The following is a 16,180-nucleotide window of genomic DNA, read 5'->3' on the forward strand; positions in this document are numbered from 1 at the left end:
GATGATTTTTGAGGCTCGATATCCACGGGGCAATGGTTGCGCAGTGAGTGCTTTTGGATGCCACAAGCAACTGCTTGCCGACTGCTTTGGCCACATGCCAGACATCAAATTCGTGCATTATTTCTGGGAATTCCTGGTGAATTACCTTACGGATTGAGACATGCCGATCAGTTGCCAAAATTTGAACGTTTAATTTATCGGCGATCAATTCAAGTAGTGTTTTCCGGAATGCAGTAGTTTCGAGCGAAACAGACGAAGCAGGTGGAACAAGTTGTTCAACCGTGAAGCCCACAATTTTTTTGCTCTTCAACTCCAAAAAAGTGTACACGGTGTACTTTGCAGAAAAACCAGGGCTATCGGATTGCCCATCGCCAGCTAAACACACGGGTGTTGATTTCATTTGTGCAATTAGATTTGCCCTCTGCTGCATCCAATGATTATCTATCACTGGGAATAATAAGTTATGTTGGTGGTAGAAAGTTGTTTTTGAGATTCCTAGAAGTTTCAGAATCTGTAGCATATTACTAACTTTTGCGAAATTTGATCCGCTCAGAAGGACACTGGAAGCAAGTAAAATGTTCCCCGCCGGACAATTGTGGATGAGGGGTTGGCTTCGCCACAAGTTGCAGGTGTGACCTCTTTGGCAAACAGATTTCACAATTACCATCGATCCCTTTGGGAAAATCCTGACGTGGGTTAGTTTCAGAAAGCATTGCTTTCTGTAAGGGCAAGGGATCATGGAAAATAAAGCCATCAAGGAGCTTTTGAAAACCATGTACTTTTCTTCAGCGGATGGGTCCATCTCTGTTGCAGCTAAGCTTTCAAATTCTGGTAAGGGGTAGCTCAAGGGGTTATCGGAATCAGAAGGAATGGCAACATCCTCACTACCAGAACTCTCCGATGCTTGCGAGAGTCTAAAGGTCGAGTCGTTTGGATCATCCGAAAAAACAGTGGAAAAGCTTTCCTCCAAAGTAGAAGCAATATTGCAACTTGATGGTTGCATATTGATTCTATCGGCCTCATTTGCTGTTTTTGAAATTGGGCTCTCTTCTGGTTTCTCTTGAACGGCAATATTACCCATATTGGAATTTACTGGTGTTGCAGAGCACGGAGTCCCCTGTGGGATTTTAAATAAACTTGGATTCTGGTGTGGACTGGCTTCTATTACTTTGCATTGGATGCCAATGCTTCTTGACTGGAGTTGTGTCCTCTGTTGCGATTTATTTGCCGCTGCTTGGCAGGCCTTGCATTTACCCCTTTCTGCATTGCTTGCTTTGGTGTCGGTTCGTCTTTCCTCAAACTGTCTTTTGAAATTGACGATTACCTTTGCTTCTACTGCACAACCTTCACTGAATACTGTCAAAGGAATTTCTAACTGGGTTTCATCACCTTGTAAATACACGTCGGCGGTAATTTCTTGAACCGCGCTAGGTGCATTCAGGGTAGATTCTTCGCGCGAAGTTTCTTCCCTTGAAGTTTCTTCCCTCGAAGTTTCTTCGGCTGAACTTTCCGGCTGTTGCGTCTCCCCAATTCTTCGGTTTTCTTGAAGGTTCACCTTTCTTCGCTAACCGGTTAGCTCGGGTCTCAATTTCCAACGCTGTTGGGAATATACTTGGCACAGCATTGGGCTTCAATTTTTTACGGTCGCCGACTATTATGTAGCAATCCTCCTTGAAATGTTTGCTGCACAACCGATAACTATAAAAATCTTTTTTTTGGGAAATCTTTTTAAGCCACTCTTCGACGTCCACGAAGATGTGAGGAGCCTGCTGTAGCCAAAGTCTTGTTTTTTCCATATTCATTGGAAACACATGAAGACAAGCACTTTCACCTCCCTTCTTCCAGTATGTGGTGCAAGTTGGAACCACACAGCTAGGCATTTTGATTTTGTGTTTTAAAGAGGCTGTGATCTGCTGTGTGTGAGTAAGAAAGAAAATGTGGTGCAAATACTCACCCTCTTGCAGGGACTTCGGAAGAAGATCACGAGTGCAAACCCAGGAATCGCCACTGGCCACCGATGCGCTCCGACGTATACACTCTGCATTTTAAAGACAAGAAGGCGTAGATCAACCGAGATGCTAAGCTATAACAACCAACCCACCCACCCGCAGATAGACAGACAAATATACACAGACACATCCATCCATCAGCACTATACATGCATCCATCCCTAGACACACACACACACACACATCCACATGGCCTCATCCATCCGCCCATGCGGCCCCATCCATCCATGCATCCACACAGACTTATACATGCATCATCACAGAGACACACATCCGCCCATGCGGCCCCAACCATCCTTGCATCCACACAGACTTATACATGCATCATCACATAGACACACCCGCCCATGCGGCCCCAACCATCCATGCGGCCTCATCCATCCATGCATCCACACAGACTTATACATGCATCATCACATAGACACACATCCGCCCATGTGGCTCTAACCATCCATGCGGCCTCATACATCCATGCATCCACACAGACTTATACATGCATCATCACATAGACACACATCCGCCCATGCGGCCCCAACCATCCATGCATCCGCACAGACTTATACATGCATCATCACAGAGACACACATCCACCCATGCGGCCCCAACCATACATGCATCCACACAGACTTATACATGCATCATCACATAGACACACATCCGCCCATGCGGCCCCAACCATCCATGCGGCCTCATCCATCCATGCATCCACACAGACTTATACATGCATCATCACATAGACACACATCCGCCCATGCGGCCTCATCCATCCGCCCATGCGGCCCCAACCATCCATGCATCCACACAGACTTATACATGCATCATCACAGAGACACACATCCGCCCATGCGGCCCCAACCATCCATGCAACCCCAACCATCCATGCATCCACACAGACTTATACATGCATCATCACATAGACACACATCCGCCCATGCGGCCTCATCCATCCGCCCATGCGGCCTCATCCATCCGTCCATCCATGCATCCGCACGCACTTATGCACACACATCCATCCATGCATCCACACAGACTTATACATGCATCATCACAGAGACACACATCCGCCCATGCGGCCCCAACCATCCATGCGGCCTCAACCATCCATGCATCCACACAGACTTATACATGCATCATCACATATACACACATCGCCCATGCGGCCTCATCCATCTGCCCATGTGGCCTCATCCATCCGCCCATGTGGCCTCATCCATTCGTCCATCCATGCATCCGCACGCACTTATGCACACACGCACACACATCTATCCATGCATCCACGCAGACTTATACATGCATCATCACAGAGACACACATTCGCCCATGCAGCCTCAACCATCCATGCATCCACACAGACTAATACATGCATCATCACAGAGACACACATCTGCCCATGCGGCCCCAACCATCCATGCATCCACACAGACTTATACATGCATCATCACAGAGACACACATCTGCCCATGCGGCCCCAACCATCCATGCGGCCTCATCCATCCATGCATCCACACAGACTTATACATGCATCATCACATAGACACACATCCGCCCATGTGGCTCTAACCATCCATGCGGCCTCATACATCCATGCATCCACACAGACTTATACATGCATCATCACATAGACACACATCCGCCCATGCGGCCCCAACCATCCATGCATCCGCACAGACTTATACATGCATCATCACAGAGACACACATCCACCCATGCGGCCCCAACCATCCATGCATCCACACAGACTTATACATGCATCATCACATAGACACACATCCGCCCATGCGGCCTCATCCATCCGCCCATGCGGCCCCAACCATCCATGCATCCACACAGACTTATACATGCATCATCACAGAGACACACATCTGCCCATGCGGCCCCAACCATCCATGCAACCCCAACCATCCATGCATCCACACAGACTTATACATGCATCATCACATAGACACACATCCGCCCATGCGGCCTCATCCATCCGCCCATGCGGCCTCATCCATCCGTCCATCCATGCATCCGCACGCACTTATGCACACACATCCATCCATGCATCCACACAGACTTATACATGCATCATCACAGAGACACACATCCGCCCATGCGGCCCCAACCATCCATGCGGCCTCAACCATCCATGCATCCACACAGACTTATACATGCATCATCACATAGACACACATCGCTCATGCGGCCTCATCCATCCGCCCATGTGGCCTCATCCATCCGCTCATGTGGCCTCATCCATTCGTCCATCCATGCATCCGCACGCACTTATGCACACACGCACACACATCTATCCATGCATCCACACAGACTTATACATGCATCATCACAGAGACACACATCCGCCCATGCAGCCTGAACCATCCATGCATCCACACAGACTAATACATGCATCATCACAGAGACACACATCTGCCCATGCGGCCCCAACCATCCATGCAGCCCCAACCATCTATGCGGTCCCAACCATCCATGCAGCCACACAGACTTATACATGCATAGTCACATAGTGACACAATCGCTCATGCGGCCTCATCCATCCGCCCATGCAGCCTCATCCATCTATCCATCCATGCATCCGCACGCACTTATGCACACACGCACACACATCCATCCATGCATCCACACAGACTTATACATGCATCATCACATAGACACACATCCGCCCATGCGGCCCCAACCATCCATGCAGCCCACACCATCCATGCATCTTCACAGAGACGCACATCCGCCCATGCAGCCCCTTCCATCCACGCATCCACACAGACTTATACATGCATCATCACAGAGACACACATCCGCCCATGCGGCCTCATCCATCCGGCCATGTGGCCTCATCCATCCGCCCATGCGGCCTCATCCACCTATGCATCCGCACGCACTTATGCACACACGCACACACATCCAGCCATGCATTCATTCATGCAGCCTCATCCATCCATCCAGCAGGCCCTAGAAAACTGGCCCCTCGACCCCACAGAACTGGCCCCAGGGGCGCTGCGGTAGTGCCCGGGGCACAGTGGTAGGCCAACATAAATACAGCAGGGCACCCCAATTGTAAGTCCGGGGCAAAGAAAGTCCCCCCCAGCGCCGACAGCACCCCGACCCCTCACTTACCCAGGCGGCTGCACGGCGGCTTTGATTGTGTTCATCCCGGGTGGCTGGCGGCTGCTGGTCCCGGGTGGCTGGCGGCTGCTGGTCCCGGGTGGCCAGCGGCTGCTGGTCCCAGATCGCTGGCGGCTGCTGGTCCCAGATCGCTGGCGGCTGCTGGTCCCGGGTGGCTGGCGGCTGCTGGTCCCAGATCGCTGGCGGCTGCTGGTCCCGGGTGGCTGGCGGCTGCTGGTCCCGGATCGCTGGCGGCTGCTGGTCCCGGTTCGATGGTGGCTGCTGGTCCCGGTTCAATGGTGGCTGCTGGTCCCGGTTCGATGGTGGCTGCTGGTCCCGGTTCGATGGCGGCTGCTGGTCCCGGTTCGCTGGCGGCTGCTGGTCCCGGTTCGCTGGCGGCTGCTGGTCCCGGATGGCTGGCGGCTGCTGGTCCCGGATGGCTGGCGGCTGCTGGTCCCAGATCGCTGGCGGCTGCTGGTCCCAGATCGCTGGCGGCTGCTGGTCCCAGATCGCTGGCGGCTGCTGGTCCCAGATCGCTGGTGGCTGCTGGTCCCGGGTGGCCGGCGGCTGCTGGTCCCAGATCGCTGGCGGCTGCTGGTCCCAGATCGCTGGCGGCTGCTGGTCCTGGGTGGCTGGCGGCTGCTGGTCCCAGATCGCTGGCAGCTGCTGGTCCCGGATCGCTGGCGGCTGCTGGTCCCGGATCGCTGGCGGCTGCTGGTCCCGGATCGCTGGCGGCTGCTGGTCCCGGATCGCTGGCGGCTGCTGGTCCCGGATCGCTGGCGGCTGCTGGTCCCGGTTCGATGGCGGCTGCTGGTCCCGGTTCGATGGCGGCTGCTGGTCCCGGTTCGCTGGCGGCTGCTGGTCCTGGATGGCTGGCGGCTGCTGGTCCCGGATGGCTGGCGACTGCTGGTCCCGGATGGCTGGCGGCTGCTGGTCCCGGATGGCTGGCGGCTGCTGGTCCCGGATGGCTGCTGGCTGCTGGTCCCGGCTGGCTGCTACTGGGTGAAAGCCTTGACTGCGCCTTCACCACTACTTATCGGAGGCCGGGAGCTGAATGGCCGCCCCTGCGCGCTCCCGTGCAGTGATAGGTCGTCTGCGCATGCGCAGGCAAGCTGTATCGCGCGGGCACGCTGGAGGGGATTGTTCACAGTGGGGAAAAGACTGACTGCGCAAGCGCATGTAAAAAGGACTAAGAAGAAGAAATTAGACGGCTCCATGGCGACGGGGACGCAGAGACAGCGCGAGGACGGCAGACAAGTGAGTGAATAACTTCTGTATGGCTCATATTTAATGCACGATGTATATTACAAAGTGCATTAATATGGCCATACAGAAGTGCTTAATCCCACTTGCTTTCACGGGACAACCCCTTTAAATCTTATTATTAAGGTGGATAGAAGAGGTGTCAAACCGCAATGAAGTAATTATCATGGGGGACTTTAATTATCCAGATATGATATGGGAAAACTGCAAATCTCACAAGGGCCATAGGTTCTTGAAAACAATTAAAGATAACTACCTTACCCAACTTGTGCAGGAGCCAACTAGAGGAAGGGCAACTCTGGACTTAGTATTAACTAACAAACCAGACCGAATAATAGGGGTGCAGGTTGAGGGGCACTTGGGAAATAGTGACTACAATATAATTAATTTCCAGCTGTCATTCAGCTGTCATTCAGCAAAAATATCGGTACAGACAACAAATGGGAAAAGCTTAAAAACATCCTAATCACCTGATGTGAGCAGTTCATACCCTTTAAAACAAAAGAACTACAAGTACAAGGAAGCCAGTGTGGCTCGACAAGACTGTAAGGGGGGCAATAAATGAAAATAAAAAAACTAGAGATGAGCGAACGTACTCGTCCGAGCTTGATACTCGTTCAAGTATTAGTGTGTTCGAGATGCTCGTTATTCGAAACGAGCACCACGCGATGTTCGAGTTACTTTCACTTTCATCTCTGAGACATTAGCGCGCTTTTCTGGCCAATAGAAAGACAGGGAAGGCATTACAACTTCCCCCTGCGCCGTTTAAGCCCTATACCACCCCTCTGCAGTAAGTGGCTGGCGAGATCAGGTGTCACCCGAGTATATAAATCGGCCCCTCCCGCGGCTCGCCACAGATGCATTCTGACATAGCTCAGGGAAAGTGGTGGTGATGCTGGAGCTGCTATAGGGAGAGTGTTAGGAGTTATTTTAGGCTTCAAGAACCCCAACGGTCCTTCTTAGGGCAACATCTGACCGTGTGCAGTACTGTTGAGGCTGCTTTTAGCAGTGTTGCACATTTTTTTTTCTTTTTGTATGTCGGCCGTGCAGACCGTTGCGTCCTCAGTCTCCACTCATTGTACATAGTATAGGGACAGTACTGGTGAGGCAGGCACAGTGGGAAAGGTGAAAGAGATATACAGGCTATATAGGCAGTGGGCTTTTTCAAACAAATTTTGGGAAAAAAATTATATTTGGTCTGCCTGTGACCGTCCTCAGTGTACTGCGTGTCTGCTAGTAGTCCTAATTAATGCGCAGCTAAGCGTTACAGCAGGCTTGCGCAAAAGTTTTTCCTGGCTCTGCGGTGCCCGTTACATCACCGCCGTGATCCTGTCCACATTGAAACAGTATACATATATACGCTGCCTACAGTATCTGTCTACTGTCTGAGCTCTGCCGTTCAAAAAATAGAAGAAAAATACCTAAGGCCTACTAGTGGCGTCTGGCCACTTGACTGCTTCTGCGCTGTGAATTCCACTATCTCAGTCCTACGCACCTACGGCTCACTGGAGGCGTGCGCAAAAGTGTTTCCTTGCTCTGCGGTGCCCGTTACATCACCGCCGTTATCCTGTCCACATTGAAACAGTATACATATATAAGCTGCCTACAGTATCTGTCTACTGTCTCAGCTCTGCCGTTCAAAAAATAGAAGCAAAATAATTAAGGCCTACAAGTGGCGTCTGGCCACTTGACTGCTTCTGCGCTGTGAATTCCACTATCTCAGTCCTACGCACCTACGTCTCACTGCAGGCGTGCGCAGAAGTGTTTCCTGGCTCTGCGGTGCCCGTTACATCACCGCCGTGATCCTGTCCACATTGAAACAGTATACATATATACGCTGCCTACAGTATCTGTCTACTGTCTCAGCTCTGCCGTTCAAAAAATAGAAGCAAAATAATTAAGGCCTACTAGTGGCGTCTGGCCACTTGACTGCTTCTGCGCTGTGAATTCCACTATCTCAGTCATACGCACCTACGTCTCACTGCAGGCATGCGCAAAATTCTTTCCTGGCTCTGCTGTGCGTTCCGTAAGTGAAGTCAGCCTCCAACCACAGGCCAATAAGCGGCACATTTTATTACAGCGTTCTGTTTCTGCTCTACTCGTAATACACCATGCTGAGGGGTAGGGGTAGGCCTAGAGGACGTGGATGCGGGCGAGGACGCGGAGGCCCAAGTCAGGGTGTGGGCACAGGCCGAGCTCCTGATCCAGGTGTTTCGCAGCCGACTGCTGCGGGATTACGAGAGAGGCACGTTTCTGGCGATTAATCTCACAATTAATGGGTCCACGCGGTAGACCTTTATTAGCAAATGAGCAGTGTGAGCAGGTCCTGTCATGGATGGCAGAAAGTGCATCCAGCAATCTATCGACCACCCAGAGTTCTACGCCCTCCACTGCTGCAACTCTGAATTCTCTGGCTGCTGCTCCTCCTTCCTCCCAGCCTCCTCACTCCATTACAATGACACATTCTGAGGAGCAGGCAGACTCTCAGGAACTGTTCTTGGGGCCCCTGCCCAGAATGGGCAGCAATGGTTCCTCTCCCACCGGAGGAGTTTGTCGTGACCGATGCCCAACCTTTGGAAAGTTCCCGGGGTCCGGGGAATGAGGCTGGGGACTTCCCGCAACTGTCTCAAGAGCTTTCAGCGGGTGAGGAGGATGATGGCGATGAGACACAGTTGTCTATCACTCAGGTAGTAGTAATTGGAGTAAGTCCGAGGGAGGAGCGCACAGAGGATTCAGAGGAAGAGCAGCAGGACGATGAGGTGACTGACCCCACCTGGTTTGCTAAGCCTACTGAGGACAGGTCTTCAGAGGGGGAGGCAAGTGCAGCAGCAGGGCAGGTTGGAAGAGGCAGTGCGGTGGCCAGGGGTAGAGGCAGGGCCAGACCGAATAATCCCCCAACTGTTTCCCAAAGCGCCCCCTCGCGCCATGCCACCCTGCAGAGGCTGAGGTGCTCAAAGGTCTGGCAGTTTTTCACTGAGAGTGCAGACGACCGACGAACAGTGGTGTGCAACCTTTGTCTCGCCAAGATCAGTCAGGGAGCCAGCCCCACCAGCCTCACCACCACCAGCATGCACAGGCATATGATGGCCAAGCACCCCACAAGGTGGGACGAAGGCCGTTCACCACCTCCAGTTTGCACCACTGCCTCTCCCCCTGTGCCCCAACCTGCCACTGAGATCCAAGCCCCCTCTCAGGACACAGGCACTACCGTCTCCTGGCCTGCACCCACACCCTCTCCTCCGCTGTCCTCGGCCCCATCCAGCAATGTCTCTTAGCGGTCAAACAACTGTTTGAGCGCAAGCACGCCGCCGCGCACCCGCACGCTCAAGCGTTAAACGTGTACATAGCCAAATTGATCAGCCTGGAGATGCTGCCGTATAGGCTTGTGGAAATGGAGGCTTTCAAAAGTATGATGGCGGCGGCCTCGCGCTACTCGGTTCCCAGTCGCCGTACCAGCCCTGCACAACCACGTCTCCCGCAACATTGTACGCGCCCTCACCAACGCGGTTACTGCCAAGGTCCACTTAACAACGGACACGTGGACAAGCACAGGCGGGCAGGGCCACTATATCTCCCTGACGGCACATTGGGTGAATTTAGTGGAGGCTGGGACCGAGTCTGAGCCTGGGACCGCTCACGTCCTACCCACCCCCAGAATTGCGGGCCCCAGCTCGGTGCTGGTATCTGCGGCGTTGTATGCTTCCTCCACTAAACCACCCTCCTCCTCCTCCAACGCAACCTCTGTCTCGCAATCAAGATGTGTCAGCAGCAGCACGTCGCCAGCAGTCGGTGTCGAGCGGCGTGGCAGCACAGCGGTGGGCAAGCGTCAGCAGGCCGTGCTGAAACTACTCAGCTTAGGAGATAAGAGGCACATGGCCCACGAACTGCTGCAGGGTCTGACAGAGCAGACGGACCGCTGGCTTTCGCCGCTGAGCCTCCAACCGGGCATGGTCGTGTGTCACAACGGCCGTAACCTGGTGGCGGCTCTGCAGCTCGGCAGCCTCACGCACGTGCCATGCCTGGCCCATGTCTTTAATTTGGTGGTTCAGCGCTTTCTGAAAAGCTACCCACACTTGTCAGACCTGCTCGGAAAGGTGCGCCGGGTCAGCGCACATTTCCGCAAGTCCAAGACGGACGCTGCCAACCTGCGGACCCAGCAACATCGGTTTAATCTGCCAGTGCACCGACTACTGTTCGACGTGCCCACACGGTGGAACTCTACACTCCACATGTTGGCCAGACTCTATGAGCAGCGTACAGCTATAGTGGAATACCAACTCCAACATGGGCGGCGTAGTGGGAGTCAGCCTCCTCTATTCTTTACAGAAGAGTGGGCCTGGTTGGCAGACATCTGCCAGGTCCTTGGAAACTTTGAGGAGTCTACCCAGATGGTGAGCGGGGATGCTGCAATCATTAGCGTCACCATTCCTCTGCTATGCCTCTTGAGAAGTTCCCTGCAAAGCATAAAGGCAGATGCTTTGCGCTCGGAAATGGAGACGGGTGAAGACAGTATGTCGCTGGATAGTCAGAGCACCCTCATGTCTATATCTCAGCGCGTTGAGGAGGAGGAAGGGGAGGAGCATGAGGAGGGGGAAGAGACAGCTTGGCCCACTGCTGAGGGTACCCATGCTGCTTTCCTGTCATCCTTTCAGCGTGTATGGCCTGAGGAGGAGGAGGAGGAGGATCCTGAAAGTGATCTTCCTAGTGAGGACAGCCATGTGTTGCATACAGGTACCCTGGCACACATGGCTGACTTCATGTTAGGATGCCTTTCTCGTGACCCTCGCGTTACACGCATTCTGGCCACTACAGATTACTGGGTGTACACACTGCTCGACCCACGGTATAAGGAGAACCTTTCCACTCTCGTACCCGAAGAGGAAAGGGGTTCGAGAGTGATGCTATACCACAGGACCCTGGCGGACAAACTGATGGTAACATTCCCATCCGACAGCGCTAGAGGCAGAAGGCGCAGTTTCGAGGGCCAGGTAGCAGGGGCGGCGCAGAGATCAGGCAGCATGTACAGCACAGGCAGGGGAACACTCTCCAAGGCCTTTGCCAGCTTTCTGGCTCCCCAGCAAGACTGTGTCACCGCTCCCCAGTCAAGGCTGAGTCGGTGGGAGCACTGTAAAAGGATGGTGAGGGAGTACGTAGCCGATCGCACGACCGTCCTCCGTGACGCCTCTGCCCCCTACAACTACTGGGTGTCGAAGCTGGACACGTGGCCTGAACTCGCGCTGTATGCCCTGGAGGTGCTTGCTTGTCCTGCGGCTAGCGTCTTGTCAGAGAGGGTGTTTAGTGCGGCTGGGGAAATCATCACGGATAAGTGTACCCGCCTGTCAACCGACAGTGCCGACAGGCTTACACTCATAAAGATGAACAAAGCCTGGATTTTCCCAGACTTCTCTTCTCCACCAGCGGACAGCAGCGATACCTAAACAATACATAGGCTGCACCTGCGGATGGAAGCATCGTTCTCTATCCCCATCAAAAACGGGGACCTTTTAGCTTCATCAATCTGTGTATTATATTCATCCTCCTCCTCCTGCTCCTCCTCCTGAAACCTCACCTGCATTAAACCTGACGTTAGCTTTGCTGTGCTGGGCACTGCAATGGGATATATTTATGTACAGCCGGTGGGTTCCAGGGAGCCACCCATGCTGTCAGTCCACACGGAGTTGTAACTGCATGTGTCCACTTCTAAAAAACCCGTCTGACTGGGGCATGCAGTGTGGGCCGAAGCCCACCTGCATTAAACCTGACGTTAGCTTTGCTGTCCAGGGCACTGCAATGGGATATATTTATGTACCGCCGGTGGCTTCCTGGGACCCACCCATGCTGTCGGTCCACACGGAATTGTAACTGCATGTGTCCACTTCTAAAGAACCCCAGTCTGACTGGAGCATGCAGTGTGGGCCGAAGCCCACCTGCATTAAACCTGACGTTAGCTTTGCTGTCCAGGGCACTGCAATGGGATATATTTATGTACCGCCGGTGGCTTCCTGGGACCCACCCATGCTGTCGGTCCACACGGAATTGTAACTACATGTGTCTACTTCTAAAGAATCCCAGTCTGACTGGGGCATGCAGTGTGGGCCGAAGCCCACCTGCATTTAATCTGACGTTAGCTCTGCTGTCCAGGGCACTGCAATGGGATACATTTATGTACAGCCGGTGGGTTCCAGGGAGCCACCCAAGCTGTGGGTGCACACGGAATTTCCATTGCGGAGTTGTACCTGCCTGTGACTATTTATAAAAAACCGCGGTCTGACTGGGGCATGCAGACAACTTGACAGAATGAATAGTGTGTGGCACATAGGTTCCCCATTGCTATGCCCACGTGTGCAGCTCCTGATGGCGGTGGCACAGGATTATATTTCTCATTGCTTCTGTACAGCATTGTGGGCTATCGCCCCGCCCCTTTTTTAGAGGGTCGCTGCCTAGCCGTGCCAATCCTCTGCAGTGTGTGCCTGCGGTTCCTCCTCATGGCAGACGCACTTATAAATAGACACGAGGGCAGCTGAAGGCTGCGCAGGGACACTTTGGTGTGCGCAGTGGACACTGGGTCGTGCGAGGGGGGGGGGTGGGCAGCATGTGACCCAGGAGAAGTGGCAGCGGAGTGTCATGCAGGCAGCGATTGTGCTTTGTTGGAGGTAGTGTGGTGCTTAGCTAAGGTATGCCTTGCTAATGAGGGCTTTTCAGAATTAAAAATTGTTGGGAGGGGGAGCCCACTCTTGCCGCTATTGTGGCTTAATAGTGGGACCTGGGAACCTGAGATGCAGCCCAACATATAGCCCCTCGCCTGCCCTATCCGTTGCTGTGTCGTTCCCATCACTTTCGTGAATTGCCCAGATTTTCACAAATGGAAACCTTAGCAAGCATCGGCGAAATACAAAAATGCTCGAGTCGCCCATTGACTTCATTGGGGTTCGTTACTCGAAGCGAACCCTCGAGCATCGCAAACTTTTTGTCCCGAGTAACGAGCACCCGAGCATTTTGGTGCTCGCTCATCTCTAAATAAAACGTTTAAATTAATAAACCAAGAAGGCAGCAAAGAAGCGCTGCAATCATACAGGGGAAAAAAACAAATATGTAAAGAAAGGATTAAAATTGCTAAGGAGGAGGCAGAAAGATTGATCGCCAAAGAGAGCAAAACCCTAAACTGTTCTTAAACTATATTAACAGCAAAGGGATTTGCACTGAGAGCACTGGCCTTTAACAAATAATGCAGGAAAAATCATAGAAGATGAAGGGGGGAAGGCAAACCTATTAAATGGTTTCTTTTCAAGTGTATTCACGAATGAAAAGGAAATGTCACATGAGATGTAGGGGAATAAAATGAATCCACCGCTACATATTGCATAGCTAACACAGGAGGAAGTGCAGAGCAGGTTACAGAGGATTAAAATCGATAAATCGCCGGGTCCAGATGGAATACACCCAAGGGTTCTAAGGGAAGTAAGTGATGTGATAGCTAGACCACTATTTCTTATATTTATAGACACTATCAAGACCGTGGTTCCAATTTACAAAAAGGGGTCCAAAATAGAGCCTGGTAACTACAGGCCGGTAAGTCTCACTTCAATAATTGGAAAAATATTTAAGGGGTTTCTGAGAGACTCCATCCTAGAATACCTCAAGGAGAACAACGGAATAACTTCTAACCTGCATGGGTTCATTAGGGGGTCCATCATGTCAGACTAATCCGATCTGCTTCTACAATGAAGTAAGTTCTAAGCTTGACCTGGGAGACTCTATTGATCTCGTATATCTGGATTTCTCTAAAGCATTTGACACCGTGCCGCATATTAGGCTGATATATAAAATGAGACAGCTCGGACTGGGCGAAAACATGTATATCTGGATAAGGAACTGTTCAAGAGATAGAAAGCAGAGGGTGGTAATAAATGGTTAATACTCTGATTGGGCCACCGTCACTAGTGGGGTGTCACAGGGCTCAGTACTAGGCCCCATTCTGTTCAATATATTTATCAACGATCTGATAGAGGGACTGCACAGTAAAATATCAATATTTGCAAATGATACAAAATTATATAAGACAATTAATATAACGGAAGACAATGTGCGGCTACAAAAGGAACTAGATGAGCTGGGAGCTTGGGCAGAAAAATGGCAAATGAAGTTCAATGTGGATAAATGTAAGGTTATGCACATGGGCAGGAGACACGGATGTCACCAATATACACTAAATAGGGTACTGCTAGGGAAAAGTGATATGGAAAAAGGCCTGGGGGTACAAGTGGATTGTAGATATAACTGGAGCAACCAATGCCAGTCAGCTGCTGCAAAAGCTAATAGAGTCTTGGGGTGCATTAAAAGAGGTGTAGGGGTGAAGGACGAGAACACTATTCTCCCACTATATAAGGCACTTGTCAGGCCACACATGGAGTACTGTGTACAGTTCTGTACACCGGTGCTCAGAAAAAATGTTGCAGTGCTTGAGGGGCTTCAAAAAAGGGCAAAAAATAATAAATGGAATTAGAGGACCGGAATACCCAGAGAGACTATCAAAATTAGGACTTTTCACCCTGGAAAAAAAAAAACAGCTAAGGGGCGATCAAATAACTATGTATAAATATATTAGGGGACAATACAAGGATCTCTCCCATGAGCTGTATATACAAAGGACTGCGTCGGTAACAAGAAGGCATCCTCTACGTCTAGAGGAAAGCAGGTTTCATCAACAACACAGAAGGGGGCTCTTTACTGTAAGAGCAGTGAGACTGTAGAACTCTCTGCCTGAGGACATTGTGATGGCAAAATCCATTGAGGAGTTTAAGAGGGGACTAGACGTCTTTCTCGAGCGGAAGGATATTACAGGATATAGACATTAGATGACCAGCGGGTTTGTAGTTCCGGGTCTTATATTTAGGTGAGAACTATCAAAGGTTGATCCATGGATTATTCTGACTGCCATTACGGAGTCGGGAAGGAATTGTCCCCCAAATGGGCTAATTGGCTTCTGCCTTTTGGGGTTTTTGCCTTTGTCTGGATCAACTAGGGGTTGAAATAGGCCGAACTAGATGGACATTGCCTTCATTCAGCCTAACATCCTATGTAGAAGGAGTTGTAGATATAACTATAATCTGCGGTGTGAACATGTTAGGGGTGGGTGTCCTGTTAAGATCTCTCCAAAAGCACAATGGGTAATCCTAAAAGTGGTGACAACGAAGCCAAAAGGAACAGCAAAAGGCCTACAGAAGATTCTAGAAAATGCTAAATAAACTCTGTCCATGTGTCCACTAAAAGAAAACCAAGTGAACACAATTTGTATTCATGGAGGGACACCATGAGGGAAGCCGCTGTTATCCAAAAAAACATTGTGACCCATCTAGTTTTCCCGAGACACCTGGATGCTCCACAATGGGTCTGGGAAAATGTTCTATGAAAAGAGAAGACAAAACTGGAACTTTGTAGCAAAAATACACAATGCTATGTCTGGAGGAAAAATAAACCTCATCCCAGCTGGGACACATGGTGCAGAGGGCATCATGGTTTGGGGCTGCTTTACTGCCTCGGGGCCTGAACTCTTAAGCACACATGCACGAAAATAGGTCCTGCTCTATTTTCCTGCATTTTGCTCAGCAAAAGTGCTATAGATGTCTATGGCAGGTGCGAAAATACACAAGGGAAGGGTGTGACACTGAGCAAAACACAGGAAAAAAGACAGCCAGACCTTATTAGGCTTAAATAGCCATTAAATTCACTCATGTGTGAATTGGCCTTGTGTGTAAAAATTACAGTTATATGTGCAGAAGCACAAGCAACACGCCGATTATGATTCT

The sequence above is a fragment of the Eleutherodactylus coqui genome, chromosome 3 (genome assembly GCF_035609145.1).
Source record: "Eleutherodactylus coqui strain aEleCoq1 chromosome 3, aEleCoq1.hap1, whole genome shotgun sequence".
Taxonomy (NCBI): Eukaryota; Metazoa; Chordata; class Amphibia; order Anura; family Eleutherodactylidae; genus Eleutherodactylus; species Eleutherodactylus coqui.